This window comes from Lampetra planeri, chromosome 7 (assembly GCF_965212315.1).
Source record: "Lampetra planeri chromosome 7, kcLamPlan1.2.h2, whole genome shotgun sequence".
Lineage (NCBI taxonomy): Eukaryota > Metazoa > Chordata > Hyperoartia > Petromyzontiformes > Petromyzontidae > Lampetra > Lampetra planeri.
In genome coordinates, this window is record NC_136113.1 from 15,752,069 (window position 1) to 15,766,644 (window position 14,576).

At 43.7% G+C, this 14,576-nt stretch overlaps 1 protein-coding gene across 3 annotated transcripts in view; it reads left to right on the forward strand.

Annotated features, from left to right (window-relative positions):
- The window catches only part of LYST (lysosomal trafficking regulator), a 138,296-nt gene that overhangs the window by 4,947 nt on the left and 118,773 nt on the right, over positions 1-14,576 (forward strand). The window contains exon 1 of one of the 3 annotated variants that reach the window (XM_078596537.1): positions 6,615-10,131. The exons of the other annotated variants lie outside the window; for them this stretch is intronic. The gene's annotated coding sequence lies outside the window, so the exon portion shown is untranslated. Of the gene's footprint in view, positions 1-6,614; positions 10,132-14,576 lie in introns of those variants that run through there. 3 annotated transcript variants of the gene reach the window in all.

Sequence of the window (14,576 nt, forward strand, 5' to 3'; positions counted from 1 at the left end):
ATTCGATTAATTTATTTATTGCATGGTTAATGTACTGGTCTTCAGTGGCTGCAGGGGTCACGTGAATCCCATTTACAAGCAATGCATACACATTTTTTGATAAAACAACCCATCGATTCTTAAACGTGCAATTCTCCGCCTGCGTCGTGAGCTGAAGATTCAATCATAAAATAAACGATGCACCATTTTCACCTCTGTTGGATACAGATCTACTTGAATGCATGTTTTTTTTGGTAAAAAAGACACATTTCCCATTTTACTGTACTCCCAAATCAAATTAACACATGGAAATGGTGTTATTATGTTGATGCGGATTATTTTTAAATAATTTTCTGGTTTTGTGAAATCACAGCCCTGTGTGTTCTTAATGAATCGGGAGTAGATGATCACTAATGTATTCCCCTGATGGATGTTATTTCAAGTGACTTTGCATGGGAAACGTGTCGTCACACTGCAAACCGGGCACATTGTAAAAGCATTTACTGCCAAACGGACATTTGGCTAAATATGATATTTGATGCAATTATTATCATTTGTTTAATGTGACCGAACAAAAAAATAATTAGAACTTATGAACTCGAAATTTTACATTTCTTAAATTGATCAATGCTTTTAAAGCATTGCTTTACTTGAGCAGTTAGTCGATCGACATGTTGTGTGCAATTGGGGTAAAGCGTGGGTGCTGCCACTTCTTCCAGAAACACCTGGCGAGCGTGGACGAGTGGGCCAAAACCCCTCTACAGGGCTCTTGAGTTGCTTCGTGTAGCGAAGGCCCATCGTCCAACAGTGACGCGAGCAAGCAATTGCAGGGCTGCACCTTTACTTGAGCATGGTTGATCTCCGACTGCTTTTATGGGTGACTACAATCCTTGAAACAGGTGCTGTATTGCTACTGTGGGGCTAAATTGTCAGCAGTGCAACTCGGTGCATTGTATTGTACTTTGCTCCTTCGTCTGTCCCTCCCGCCTTGCATGTATGTATGCTGAACTTATTTCGCATCGTACGTAGCCAACCGTGCTAATCGGAGGTGCGGGGGAAGGACCACAAAACTAAACACACACAAAAGCAGTTCTACAGAAATTAGTTTTCAATGTAGGTGATTTAAAAGTGCGTTGCTCCAGTGACTTCCTAACATCGGAAGGATGAGGATGCCATTACCCAAGCACTGGCTTTTTATTTCCCTTGTACATCTAGAAAATGTTTGGCTGAAGAGAGATGCGTGCATCATTACCCCCGAGGATTATGCGGTGGCAGAATGTGACACCTTTACGTGAGACCAACACGGGCTTGGCTCCGTTTAATACCAGCTGCCCTGATTATCATTCGCCATTGAGATTCCGTTCCCATAACGATGGGCGCTTATCCCGTATGCCATTGAATAAATAGTGACGGGAAATGCAGATCTGCGTGACATTATGCACAACAGATAGGGCGAATAACAATGATCGTCTGGATGCTGTTCTGAAAGCCGGACTGATTGAGTGGAAAGCCTTTCTAGTGTTGGAGGATGTCCAGCTTTCTGAATGATTGTACAATTGAGAAATGATATGTGTATGTCATTAACATCAAATACAGACAAATACCTGCCAAAGATATGACACTTTATATTTACAATTTGATAACAAAGAACACCACTGCGCAGTTCCACCCCATCGCCTTGAAATAGAGGGTTGAGCCTGGCGTTCACTGCATGTGGAAGGCTGAATAGATTTTCTAATGAGCATGACAGACTTATTTTGGTTATTAATAAAATGAAGGTAAATTAAATGTAAAGAAAACGAGAGAGAGCACGTGGTTTTCCAAAGGAAGTGATTTCTGAACTCCGTACAACAGACCGTATCTATATAGCTTTACAATTTCTCATGCACATGCGCACCCAGTTTAATTAGCGTGCTAACAATGGTCCAGGCAGATGTACTGGATGTTGAACTTCTTTCGCACCATACGCAGCCAACCGTGCTAACCGGAGGCGTGGATTTATTTTCATTTATTTCAGGAAGCCGTGTGGATTAACCTCATTTTTTTTTCTTACTCGAGTCCTGCTAACAGATGTTTTGCTATACATCACGTTTATTTGTGCATCTGTTTATATTTTTGCATTGTAGAATATTTACTGTATGCATCACAGCATGTCATTTCATGACGACGCTCCGCTGTATGTGTGGCATGTTAATAACGAAGCGTTAATTTTGGGATTCACGACGTATTTAAAGAGAATCTGGCGGCGGCGCTGGGGACGCAAATCGTTTAGTTTTGTGAATCACGTTCCACGGGACACGTCTCCTCCACAAAGCCTCCCAACCAGTGACAAGTCTTGGTTCGGAAGCTGCAGCTTGCAGTCACGAGATCTGGTGAGGGTTGTTCAGACTGTGAAATTTCAACTTCGAAGGCAAACACCCGGGGAATAGAAAGCCACAGGGCCATACATGGGGCACAAATACATTACCGTCTTCAAAAACCGTATGCCTTCTTCATATCAGTATCGTGACTGTGGCTGACAGTATTAAGGATTGCTCATACATTTTTAAAGTACTGTACACTACATCAGTATGATATTTCCAAGTAATTCAAGGTATACCTAAAATACATTCCGCTAGGAATTGTAATTTATATCCCCTGTGTAATGGTAGTTGTTTGATCATACTTCACCACGCTGGTTCATGCGAGATGGTGAAGGGGGTTGGAGGTTGCATTTAGGACTGATTCATTATCATTCACCATCGCTGGGATTTGAACTCGGGTGGGCAATTTTATATTACAATAAGCTAACCGATGTGCCACTTCTAATACTTGTCTAATATATTTTTGAAGTTTTAACTTATATTTTATAAAAGGGTGGCATTAACGTTTTACTACATCATGTGACCTCCTTTACCAGTACCAAAATATGTGAATAGGTTTTCCCCTTTTTCCGGCAACAAACTGAAACCTTTTTGCAAGGAATCATGTCTGCATTAACCACAACACTTGTGGTCAGAATGCAAACAAAAAACACACTCTGATAACATATGCATTGTCCTTGAAACTGATTGGTCCACACTAGAGACGGCTTTCTTTTGAGCCTCGTCCCAAACGGCGCTAGACCAGAGGACGCCAAAAGGCGCACAGGGCAACTGCCCCGGGCCCCGCGCTTTGAGGGCACCTATGCTTCGACGTCACGATGTCAGACGGAGTATAATACTTGCGGTTTAGTTTGAAGTTGTCGGGGGGCCCACACAGTCGCATTTTCCCCAGGCCCCCTCCTCCCCCCCCCCCCCCGCCATGGACGGCCCTGGTGATGAGTATTAGTGTACGAAGTGGTCTAAGATGAATAAATACGGGAGCACAGCTCCTCCGTTCACTACTGCATCTGCGATTCGTATTCTGTGCGGACACGTTTAAATCCGTCTCGGTATTAGACCCCGGATGCTTTGCTCATGTCATTGTGATGGGCCAGTGGCCTAGCATGTCAGTTCCCTTGTTATATTCATTGCTTTGGTTCTTTTTTTTTTAAACAACCCTGGAGATTTACCAGTGCTGCTGTATCCTTGTCAATCATTCTCTCAGTACTTAACGTGACAACAACCCACTGCTGTATAATGTATAACTTTTAGCCTCGATGCAATAACTACAGTAGTAGAATGTACTTGAACACGTCCAATACAAATCTTTGCTGTGTAACATGCGAGACCAGAGAGATTTACTGCTTTAAAATGAACTTCGTTTCATCGGTGCAGTTGTAAATGCCCAGATTGTATGGATGCTCGGTCTTTATAAAATAAGTAATTTCTCAGTCATGTGATTGTGGAGAGTTTTGGGCACACCAGCTGGGGACAAACATGTGCATTTTTAGTTTTTTTTACATTTGCAGAAAGTTTTTTTAAACAGTTATGGTCAATGTCAAGTTGAACAACGCACCACATGCGTGCAACGACATCGGTTCAATTGTCAAAGTGATTTCCTGCTCACCATGAGCCACTGCTGGAAGACCACATGTTTCTATGGCGGGCATGAGTCTATCCATAGCACAACCTCCGGTGATGTACCCGCAACGTGGTACTGTACATATTTTATCGACCCTGGAGGGATGATTGGCTGAGTCAACCCCCCCCAACCCAGACCAGGATGTTTGTGTTTGCTGTAATTATGAAAAGGTTAACATTTACTGGATGCAGATGTTTACTGGGTATATTTAGGGGGAGTGAAATGTACTTTTGTGCTAATGTACATGCCAGGTAAGGTATCAAATCAAATCAAACTTTACTTATATCGCACAATTCGTGCATAAAACGCATTACAAAATACTTTACAAAACACATTAAAAGTGACTGACACAATTTGAACAAGAATAAGCTTAGAATAGGGTTTCCCCTTTTTTTCTGGCAACAAAACAGCTGTATTAAGATGTTAAAACACCAAACTTAAATCTTTTACAAGGAATCATGTCTGCATTAACCACAATACTTTTGGTCAGAATGCAAACAAAAATACGTACTGTAATATATGCTTAATACATTAAAAAAATATGTAACATAGTGAATTGAAAGTATAATAAAAAGCATAATAAGCACACAATCATGGCATCCTAATTAAAAGCCAATTTTGAAAAAGGTGCGTTTTTAAGATGTCGTTTAAAAACATTCACTGATTCTAATGCCCTCACATCCTCTTGTCAGGCCGTTCCAAAGGCCAGGACCATAGAAGAAGCTAAAGGCTGCCCCTACTCATTAGTTTTACTGGTAGGAAACCTCCTGGTTACACCAGCCCACAGGGGATTATTGTGTCCGTCGTGCAGGGAGGAGCTGGGTGGGGATGGAGGGGTTGGGTGGGGAGGGGAGGGTGGGGAGGGACTGGGTGGGGAGGGTGGGGCTGGGTGGGGGGTGGGAGGGGTGGGGCTGGATGGGGAGGGGCTGGTCACCCCGTGGTGCCCTTATTAAACTCAACGTTTAACCGACTCACGCCGGCTTGTGCCCGCCCTCACCGTCGGGCATATTTGTGGAATACACCACGCCGCCGTTGACCCTGGCCATTGACCGAGTAACCCAACGTTCCTACCAGCTCCCTCCGCAGGAATGTGTTAGTCCTGGCCTTTGGCACAACCAAGACATCAGCGCCGGAGGGCCTGAGTGATCTCCTGGGTTCATTCCTTAAAAGCATGTCAGACATGTTTTCAGGTGCCGGTGCATTTAGTTACTTAAAAACCAAAAAAATAATCTTGAAATAAATGATAAAACTGACAGGCAGCCAGTGTAGAGACTTTAAAACAGGTGTAAGGTACAAAATCAAATTTTAATTGCTAAAATTAGGAGTGATATAAACACAAGGTGAGGGGATGCAACTTACAATGGGGATCAATGGCTTAACTTTATGGAATGCAAAATAATAATAATAATGCGAACATAATCCAGATGATCTGTTTGAGTCTTTTCTTATTTTTTTTTAAGATTACAGCCTCTGAAGGATTTAGGCAATGTATCAAGTGTGTGCCAAATCATGCACGTGTATCTGAACTGCAAATTGCCCTGGACACCAAGTTTAATGCAGATATTTTAGGATATTTCATCACTTTGTGTGGATCATTGGATTTTTGAGAAGTCTTTATATATATCTGTGCACTTGTGTGTGGTGCTCTCGTGCAGTTAGTTTCACATGTAATTCTAAGATATGCACGTACTGTTTGAAAATAGAGCTGGGATGATTAGTGGATTTAATCGGCCCAAAAATGTCCATTGACAGTTTTGTTGTGCTCGATTCCTCTAAACCCTTTACAAAATCAATCTGCCATGTGATGCGGCCCACGATGTGGATGACCTCATCAAGCCCCGCCCATCACCTCCCATCCAGTGGCACTCGTGGGAATGGAGGCGAGAGTTTTTTTTCTCCCCAATTTTTTTTCCCCATGCTATCCGATTTAATCGAGTAATCAGTAGAGTGACCGATTGGTAAAATGATCGGATAGCCCGGCTATTATAAAATATTAGTTTGTGAAGTCCTTTCCACTTTGTAAAGTGTTACTTTGTCAAGACTCAGAGTAAATCGCAGCCAATGCCGATTTCTGCCACCACACCTGCCCTTGCTTCCTTATACATCTTGAAGTTATTGCAAAATGGAAGTCAGCAAAATGTTTTGGAAAACCTAATTATATCCAGTGGGATGTTTGAGCGGCGATTGGCTTGACTTGGCCTGAGACCACGAGACCCCTTCACTGAAGAAGCTGCTTTAATCACCGCCGGATACTCACGTTCTCGCCCTCCTCCTACCACCCAGCCACCACATCCTTACCCTGTGCTCATTTAATGGATTCATTTAATGTGCACCTCGTGCCACGCTTTATAACCGCGAGTAGCGGATATAAAGTGTATTAATACGAGTGTAGTCTTAAAGATACAAGTTAAATGTTTCGTTTTACAGTCTGAACAAATACCGTATTTGTAATAATTTGTCTCACTTTCTTGTATTATATTATTGCTGTAGTAAACGCATGTCTATTGTAGTATGTTGTACTGTTTTATATTTGTAAATGTAGTTTTTGTTAAGTTAAATATTTATCAACATTATTAACCAGTATAATGCCTTATAGAGAAATAAAAACAGATCAGTCAATAAATGTTTTTCTTTGTAACAAAAAATTCATACTTTTTAAACAGTCAATATTTTCAGGTCACAATTATGATCAAATTTAGTAGTTTGTGTAACTGTTCCGATCGTGAGGAGCATTTCTAACTTTTCTATTTTAATTCCAATTGAATAGTAGGAAATATCATTGTGTAACCATACATTTTTGGCTAGCCATCGAACGGAGATGGTCACTGCATCGCGCGTTTTCAGATGCGCTTTTGCGGCCGTCTGGAACGCTCTTCCTTCCGATATTAGGAAGCCACTGGAGCTATGCACTTTTCAATATATATTGAACACTCATATCTCTAGAACTGCTTTTTGTATTTAGTTTGTTGTCCTTCCCCCACACCTCCGATTAACACGATTGGCTACGTATGGTGCGGATTGAAGTTCAGCGTGCATACATATCAACAGAAGTATTTCTGGTCGTATTGCATCAATCAAGCAATCGGGTCGCAGCAGGCCTCGGCTGGAGCCTAGCGGATTATTACTGAGAAAGGCCGTCGATGATTGCACACACGCACAGAGTATCACATGGTAGAGTTATAGTTAACTGCAATTATGGTGTTGCAGTGACAGTTGAATGGCATTGGAATATATGGTTGTAGTGGGATGATTGCTATTAAAGTTGTGATTTATAGTCATCACATTGGTAAAACTGTAGTCACAGTGTTATTTGTGGTAGCGGAATGTTGGGTTGTAATAGGAGTTGTGATTGTCGTAGTTTGTTGCTGGAGTCAGCTGTAATTTCTATTTCTCGGTCGTGGTTTCATGGTCGCCTGCATGAGCAGAATACCATTTCCCCTCTGTTGAGTGGGTATCTTCACTTCCCCACGCCTACCAGTGTGGTGAAGTACCGTTCCGCATTTCCCGCAATGAACCACAGCTTTGGCGTCACTAAACATCGCATTGGCTGGGAAAGTGAAGGAGCAGGATTATGAAATATTAGGTCGTCACCATTTTACCACCCCAGTAAACGTGAAACATTGAGCCAACGTTGGCTCATTGTAGGCTCAAAGGTTCCAACCTCGTGACAAAGTTGGCCAAAACGTTTGATGTCTACTGTGATCACAATGCACAAGACGCGGGCTCTATCTAGAGAACTTGACATCTGTGAAAAAAGAGCTTTAGTAGCTCATCGGATTCCTCCAGTATAAATGCCTTTTCTGATTCTGAGCGAAACCTTGTCGAATTTGAGACAGAACTGAGCGGAGTAGATCGGAGCGCGTGGTTCAACGCGGGGAGGTGAGAACAAAAAGGGGTTAATTCCATACATTCGGAAACGGTGCCGTGTCGTGCATTAGCGTTGCCGTTACCGCACAATACCTGCCCTTGTACAGATTCGCTGGCGTGTTAACCTAACGCCGAGCTTGAAAAGTTGAGGGCAGGGTTAAAGAAAATATGATTTTCATTATTGACATTTGCGCGCCCCAATGCAATATGTGTACCCCGTTGAAAATGTTGCTGAAGCTGCATGTTTTATGTGCTCATGCCTCCGGGGTAACTGTACAGACTGTCCAGTGCGAAGGGAGCAATGTTCTCATTCGTCTTGTATGTGCATTATATTGTGCGGGGGGGGGGGTATTGGTGAGCGTATTCGGCTACTAACCGGCTCGCATGAGTATAATACCTGGCCTCGGTTCAACAACAGCGGCGATTATCTGAAATGGTTCTGGGTTTTCCCCAAGGATGACTCAGGCTTTAAATGAGTAGCTGTCGTGGTGTGCGAACATCAGCACTGGGGGAGACAAAGGTGGCCGGTCCGCCGGCTGGTGGAAGCCACACCAACTCCACGTGCACCGGGCAGGCATTGCCGCACTCGCTCAAACAGTCTATGTAGGCCACATCGGGGATCTTTGTCATGTTTGTTATATTGACAACCCGGTTAGGTGACACTGCTTGTTTACTAAAAAATCTGGAGAATGAAAATAAACGCAACTATTGCGCGCACCCAAAAAATGCTACTCGTTAGACTGGTTGCCACACAAGCTCTCCGTGTGATGGGCGCAGATGCTTGTGCATGCGTGCACTCGTGGCATAAATTGTGACGTGTTTATTCTGCAGACTTGGTGCACAAGGCGGGGTCGAGTTGCCGTTATTGCCCAGAGGCTCTTCACGCAGGCCAGACAGCTGAAGTCCTGCCACCCAGTGCATGCGTGGGTGCTCTAACAAAGTGTGCCAACATCTGATCTAATACTCTTTGGTTCTTTCGGTAAAGTCACGCAGGTAGAAGAAAAAATAATAGTAGATCACGACGTTTCAATCGCAACACAAGCGGTCGTCCTCAGGTGGAAAAAAAAACAATCCAGCTGTGGCTTTACCGAAAGAACCAAAGAGTATGGATTCCTGCAGTCACGAAAGCTTCAAATCAAGATCTGATCTAAGGTGGATGCTAAATGCCCTCCGATGTAAGGGTTGGTTATGGCTCCCGTTGTTTTCACTTGCTCATACGAGTACTGTGCAGCCCCTTTTGTCAATCCACTGCTGGGCGAGGGCCTACCCCCACACCGGGCAGGTCGGTGGGGCTTATATCACCATATTTCTCCACGCTGGTAAGTGCGGTACAGCTTTGTTGAAGTTGAAGGGCATAGACGGATTCGTGAATGCAGTACGATGATGGGTTTTGCCGCAATGCCCACTGCGTAGCCCCGCAGCCATATGGCAATCCTGTATGTACTTGGTGGCCACGCAAATCGAGCACGATCCAGGTTCCACTCCAGATTAGCTTTCGACATGCGATGAGATTGGGCACATTCCAGCCGGTTTCGAAATAACACGCCACGAGTTTTCCATCTTTGAAAATTACATGCAAGATATGTAAAAAGAGATGTAAATATATAGCCCTGAAATGTGATTCTCAACGGTTTATTTTTACGATTCAAAAGCAAACTACTGTATTAGATATGTTCTTACGTGGAAACATGCATGTAATATTTAAGACCGAAACGGGAGGTTTTCTCCACAACTTTGGCTGTCGCCTGATGGTTATTACTGGCGAAACGTCGTAATCGAATTGTAAATGTTGTGGGTTTACTCTCTCACACACCGGTGTGCTGTCCTCGTAGCGAATTGGCGTATTTTGTTACGTGACAAACCTTACTAATTGGCTGTGTCGATTGGTGGCGGGTTTAACGACACATTTACGCGATCCAACCCAAAAACCTCTAATGGATAATGTAGACATTACTTTCTCTCCCATGTTGGAAAGTGCTATATGCAGCACTGGCCTCTAGGTGTCAGCAAGGGAACATCTGATAGTTGAGGAGGAGGCACTTTATATCTTCTGCTCGCCTCCACTAAACAAACCCCCCCCCGTCTCCCCCACCCCACGAACAACCCATCTTCCCTATGCCATCCCTCCCGTAGCTCACACGTGACAATGAGCAGCGTGGGCGGGCTGTTTTAATCTTTCTGACTCTGCGGGGTGTAACAGATTGCATAAAGCTGTCTGGGAAGGCACTTTGTGGGACTGCGGCATCTTCATTTGTGGTCAATTTCAGAGGCTACAGCTCAGCTGATGGTCATCCGCTGAAGGTAATTATCGTCCGGACGGTATTTACTCCTGCTGACGTGGTGCGTTTTGAATTGAGTAAAAAGAAAAATCATTATTTTAACGAGTGAGCGACGGCTGCTTTAATTGAATGACGCGACAGGGACACCCATGGTAACGTGCGTAACAAGACCAGGATCTGCGCTTTGATCAGTCGAGCCGAAATGATGGCAGTGGTTTGTGAACGTGAGCGACGAGGTGACGTGAACCGGACCCAAGGTCGCTGCATTATTCGTATGACTTAATTGGCGATATGTCGTCGCGTCTCCTAAACACAAATATTGGGTAAATGTCACGTCCCATGTAGCCACTGGATTTTTATTCCAGCAGTCAAAATCTGACCTTCCATTGTCGTACCAATTGTGAGGAGAACGTGTCTCCGTTACCTCTGGTTACCAAGGTTGGCTCGGAGAACACGCACGCTCTGACGGTGGATCCCGCTCGAAAGACATTCTCTCTTCACGCTGGATTTCTCTTGGTGCCAGCGCTCTCTGACGAACACACGTGCGTGCCTTTCAATCGCGGTGGCATCTTGCGCTCAAACAGAGTCGGCGCCGCCAGGGATCCGAAATCTGTCCGAAACCATCAGGTGGTGGTGCGGAGATGCTATGCGCATCGTCGCGCCGTCTGCTTCTCTCTCTCTCTTTCATCTGCGGCTGATTGGTTAGTGTGATGGGAGAAACGCGGCGGAGGGGATATAATGAAACAGAACTTGTGCTGTTAAGGTTACGTTGCCTGCTTGTTGTGTGTCATGGTTGAGGCACAATGTGTCTGCGTTCGTGTTGCTCGGCAGGCTTGCCGGCTGAAATGGTGTTATTTCGTTTGATTTTTTTAAACAATTCCGTGAACATATGTACATATTTATGTTACTGTTATTGAAGCAGCTGCGCTCCATGCAATGCATTTTTATGCACAGTAAACTGTAGGAGACACATACGTTGAGTTACATATTCATTTCAATCACTGTATGATCCACTTAAAGATGTTGCTATATGTTGTGTGTGTGGGTATAGTGGGGAACGTTGGCACAGTGGTTATAGCAGTCCTGGGTCGTCTCCCTCCTCTGCACAAGCCCACAACTCGCTATTGTGGTGAAGTGTGGTTGGTCATGTAGCTCCCATGACTAACCGGGCATAGAGAGGCCTTTATCCGGCTGCGAATTGATAAAGGCATGCTAATTATTATTATTATTTATTTCGTTCGCATGTTGATTTGCATTTAATAATCGTGGTCACACGCAAGCAGATGTGCTTAGTAAAAATCAACCATTGCTCGTGGCTGGCCATCATGCTCCATTCTCTACGCAAGCTCCACACTATTGATTGCAGATATTTGGAAGGAGCACTTAGGATTTTGCAGAGACAAACAAAAAAATCGGTCGGTTTTATCTTGATCTCACCTTGACGTGGTTCGTGAGACGAGTGCATCTAAAAGCACGATAGGCACATATTTCTAGATATTAATTTGGCAATGTAAAAACTGGCCCAATAAGATTGAGCACATGCCCGGTTCATTTGCATCGTCCGCATTAGCCGTCGAAATAGAGGCTTAGGCAACACCAGTGGTGTTGCAGCCACCACAAATCATACATCCGTGTGGCAGGATATTTTTTGTGCTCCAGCAATCCAGAGTGTGTGTGTAGACCTAAGGTGCCGCTATCGAAGGCTGATCGTGACCAAAGTTGAGACACTGAAGAGTTGTATGAGAGTAGGTTGTAATGCTTTTGGAAAATGTAACTTGGCAGTGAAGAGCAGCATAACAACGTGTCTAAAGGAGAACGCTTTACCTACCCTGACATTTGGAGCAGCAAACATGGCCCACGGACAAAGGGAATTGAGCAAAACAAAGTGTATAAAGTGCGCAGAGAAGCATTGTGGGGGAACATGCTTCGAATTACGCTGAGAGGCTGAATGGATCGGAGACGGGAACGTAAGTTAGAGGCGTCGTAATGACCGTTCGGAAAAGTAAGGGGGGGCTTTGGCAGGATTTCGTGCCGGATAGGCTACGTCCACCACGGAGGTGAATCTGTGAAATTGTCTCGCTTGTGGGAATTCAACGTGAGACATGGCGATGGCTTGGGATGCTCATACAGCAGGGGATAGATCAAGAATGATGATAGTTCTTCACAACGGTGCATTCTGTGCTTTAAACCTCGAGTGACGAGGCACATGTGGAAGTCAGACTTTTTCCAGGAGGAGTTGCCCATTTCCTCTATGTGTACTGTAGTCTTCTTTCACCGTCTTATTAAGATGCATTTCATTAACACAATCAGCCAACGCTTGAGCTGATTTCTTTTCTCAATCTGTGAGAGTTCTTCTCCTTTGGTTGCCACTCGATAGTTCGTATATTGATCACGGGCCATCGTCCTTTCCAGCGACGAGTCCTGGCCAAGCCCGCTTACTTTCCTTATCACTCAGCGTGTCACTTCATTTTTGGAACTAAATTATACGATGGAGAAACGAGCATATTTTCGTTGTCCTTTTTTATAAAAATGTCTTATATAGCCATGCAATCTGGAATTTTTCACTTGCGGTTATGAATACAGAATCTGTATAGTACGGTGCATTAAGCCGCAGGAAATGTATGCGGGGCCACTTTGCAAAATGGCATCCTGCAGGATTCTCCGGAAAAATAAAGCAAAACGGTTGGTAATTACGTTGCTGTCATGTCCCTTTATCTGCAAACTATGTGCACATGCAATATACCCAATCTTCCGATTAGTCGCAGCGTTCCATTATGTGGTGTGTTTTAAGTTAACGGGATTTTTTTTATCCTCTCCCCCTTGATGGAGAGTGACATTTATTAAATATTTCAACTGGGCACGTGGACACATCGGTCAACAGCCTGCTGGAAAGCCCCTGCATTCATTAACTTTTGCTTGAAATGTTGATGAGGTGGATCAATTTATATGTTGGCATGTGATACACGGGGATAAAGGTCTAGGGCGCAAGTTCACAATTCAGAATTTTTTTTTAATAATTATTTGTTGGATTGCCGTCATATTGTTCCTCCGGTGTTTACAAGTCAGCGTTAGTCTGTCTTCTGTGAACCCTCTTCATGAATTATAACCAGCGTGTTTATGCATATGCACGTGTACACGTGCGTGTGTGTGGTTATCTTAGACGTGTTCATGTTTGCGTGCATTTATGTCCGTGCCGTGCTGGGTGATTTTTTTTTTTTGCCGATCAGCACAGACCGCTAAAACCCACAGCAACGCTTGTTCTGTATGTAAACAAGAGATCCAATTTCACTTTTGAAAGAAGTGGATTGCGTAAAAGTGATTTATGTTGTGTGTGCGTGGCTTCCTCTTGTTTAATGTACCTCCAAACAATACGGCCTGGCTAGAGGCTTGTTTAATGGGCCCTGCCACCTGCTTTAGGCTTGTGCACAAATTGGTTTCTAAGGACACGGGCCAACGGACGGAAGCTCTTCTTGGTGTGTGTAAACCCCAAGTGTTACCACACTGTCCTCTTTTGATAAAAACTCAACACGGTCGTCAATAAACCCTCTTGCATTAAAACCACACTTCTATCAGGGCCCCCCTAATGTGTATCCTACCATATTCAACTTATTTGCTCAATATTCTTTGCCCTCTCCTCTATCTCTCTGTTATAGAAAGGAGCTGTTGCCCAAACTGTTGGAAATCATCTAATTTTTCCTCTTTTTTTAAGGGCAGTGAAATTGACGAATATGAGTTTGTTTTATAATTTTATCTTGTGCACCACTGCGAACGCAGCATGCAACATTTTTGTCCTCTTTTTACCATTAACACAACGGCCAAAGTATAATTTTAAATCCCTTCACTCAAGAGAAAGGTATCTTAAAGTCACGGTCGATTATAATTGCAATGATATTAACACGAGGGGTGCATGTATGCAAAATAAATGACAATATTGTCATGCACGTGCGTGTGGAGTGGTTGTGCAGGCGTTACGTTACAACATTGTCTTGTATAAGGAAGTATTAGACCATGCTGTCAGCGATGTTGTGAGCACAATTACAGCCAATGGTTTCACAGAGACTGTTTCTCAAGTCTTGCTGTGGTTGTCCCACCTGATGACAGATGCTTGTGTTGTGCCCAAAACGTCGTGATTCAATTTATTTTATTTTTTTATACCTACGTGACTTTACCGAAAGAACGAAAACTTCAAATCTAGATTCCCAAGTTTTGTTTGTAAAGATACTTTGTCTTCATTATGGGTTCTAACCTGGATTATGTATAGAAATGCATTTAGAGTAAATAAAGTCCTTTGCAGAACGATTAAAACGCAGCAAGAAGAGACAGACTTAGTCTTGTTTTCAAGCATGGGAGAGAATGACAGTTTATGAGTGACATGTTTACTTCAAAACTACAATGGCTGCGATGAACTCAACTGTCATAGACACATTGGGATAGCTGGGATGGTTCTCGACTGTTTCGCGTGCATAC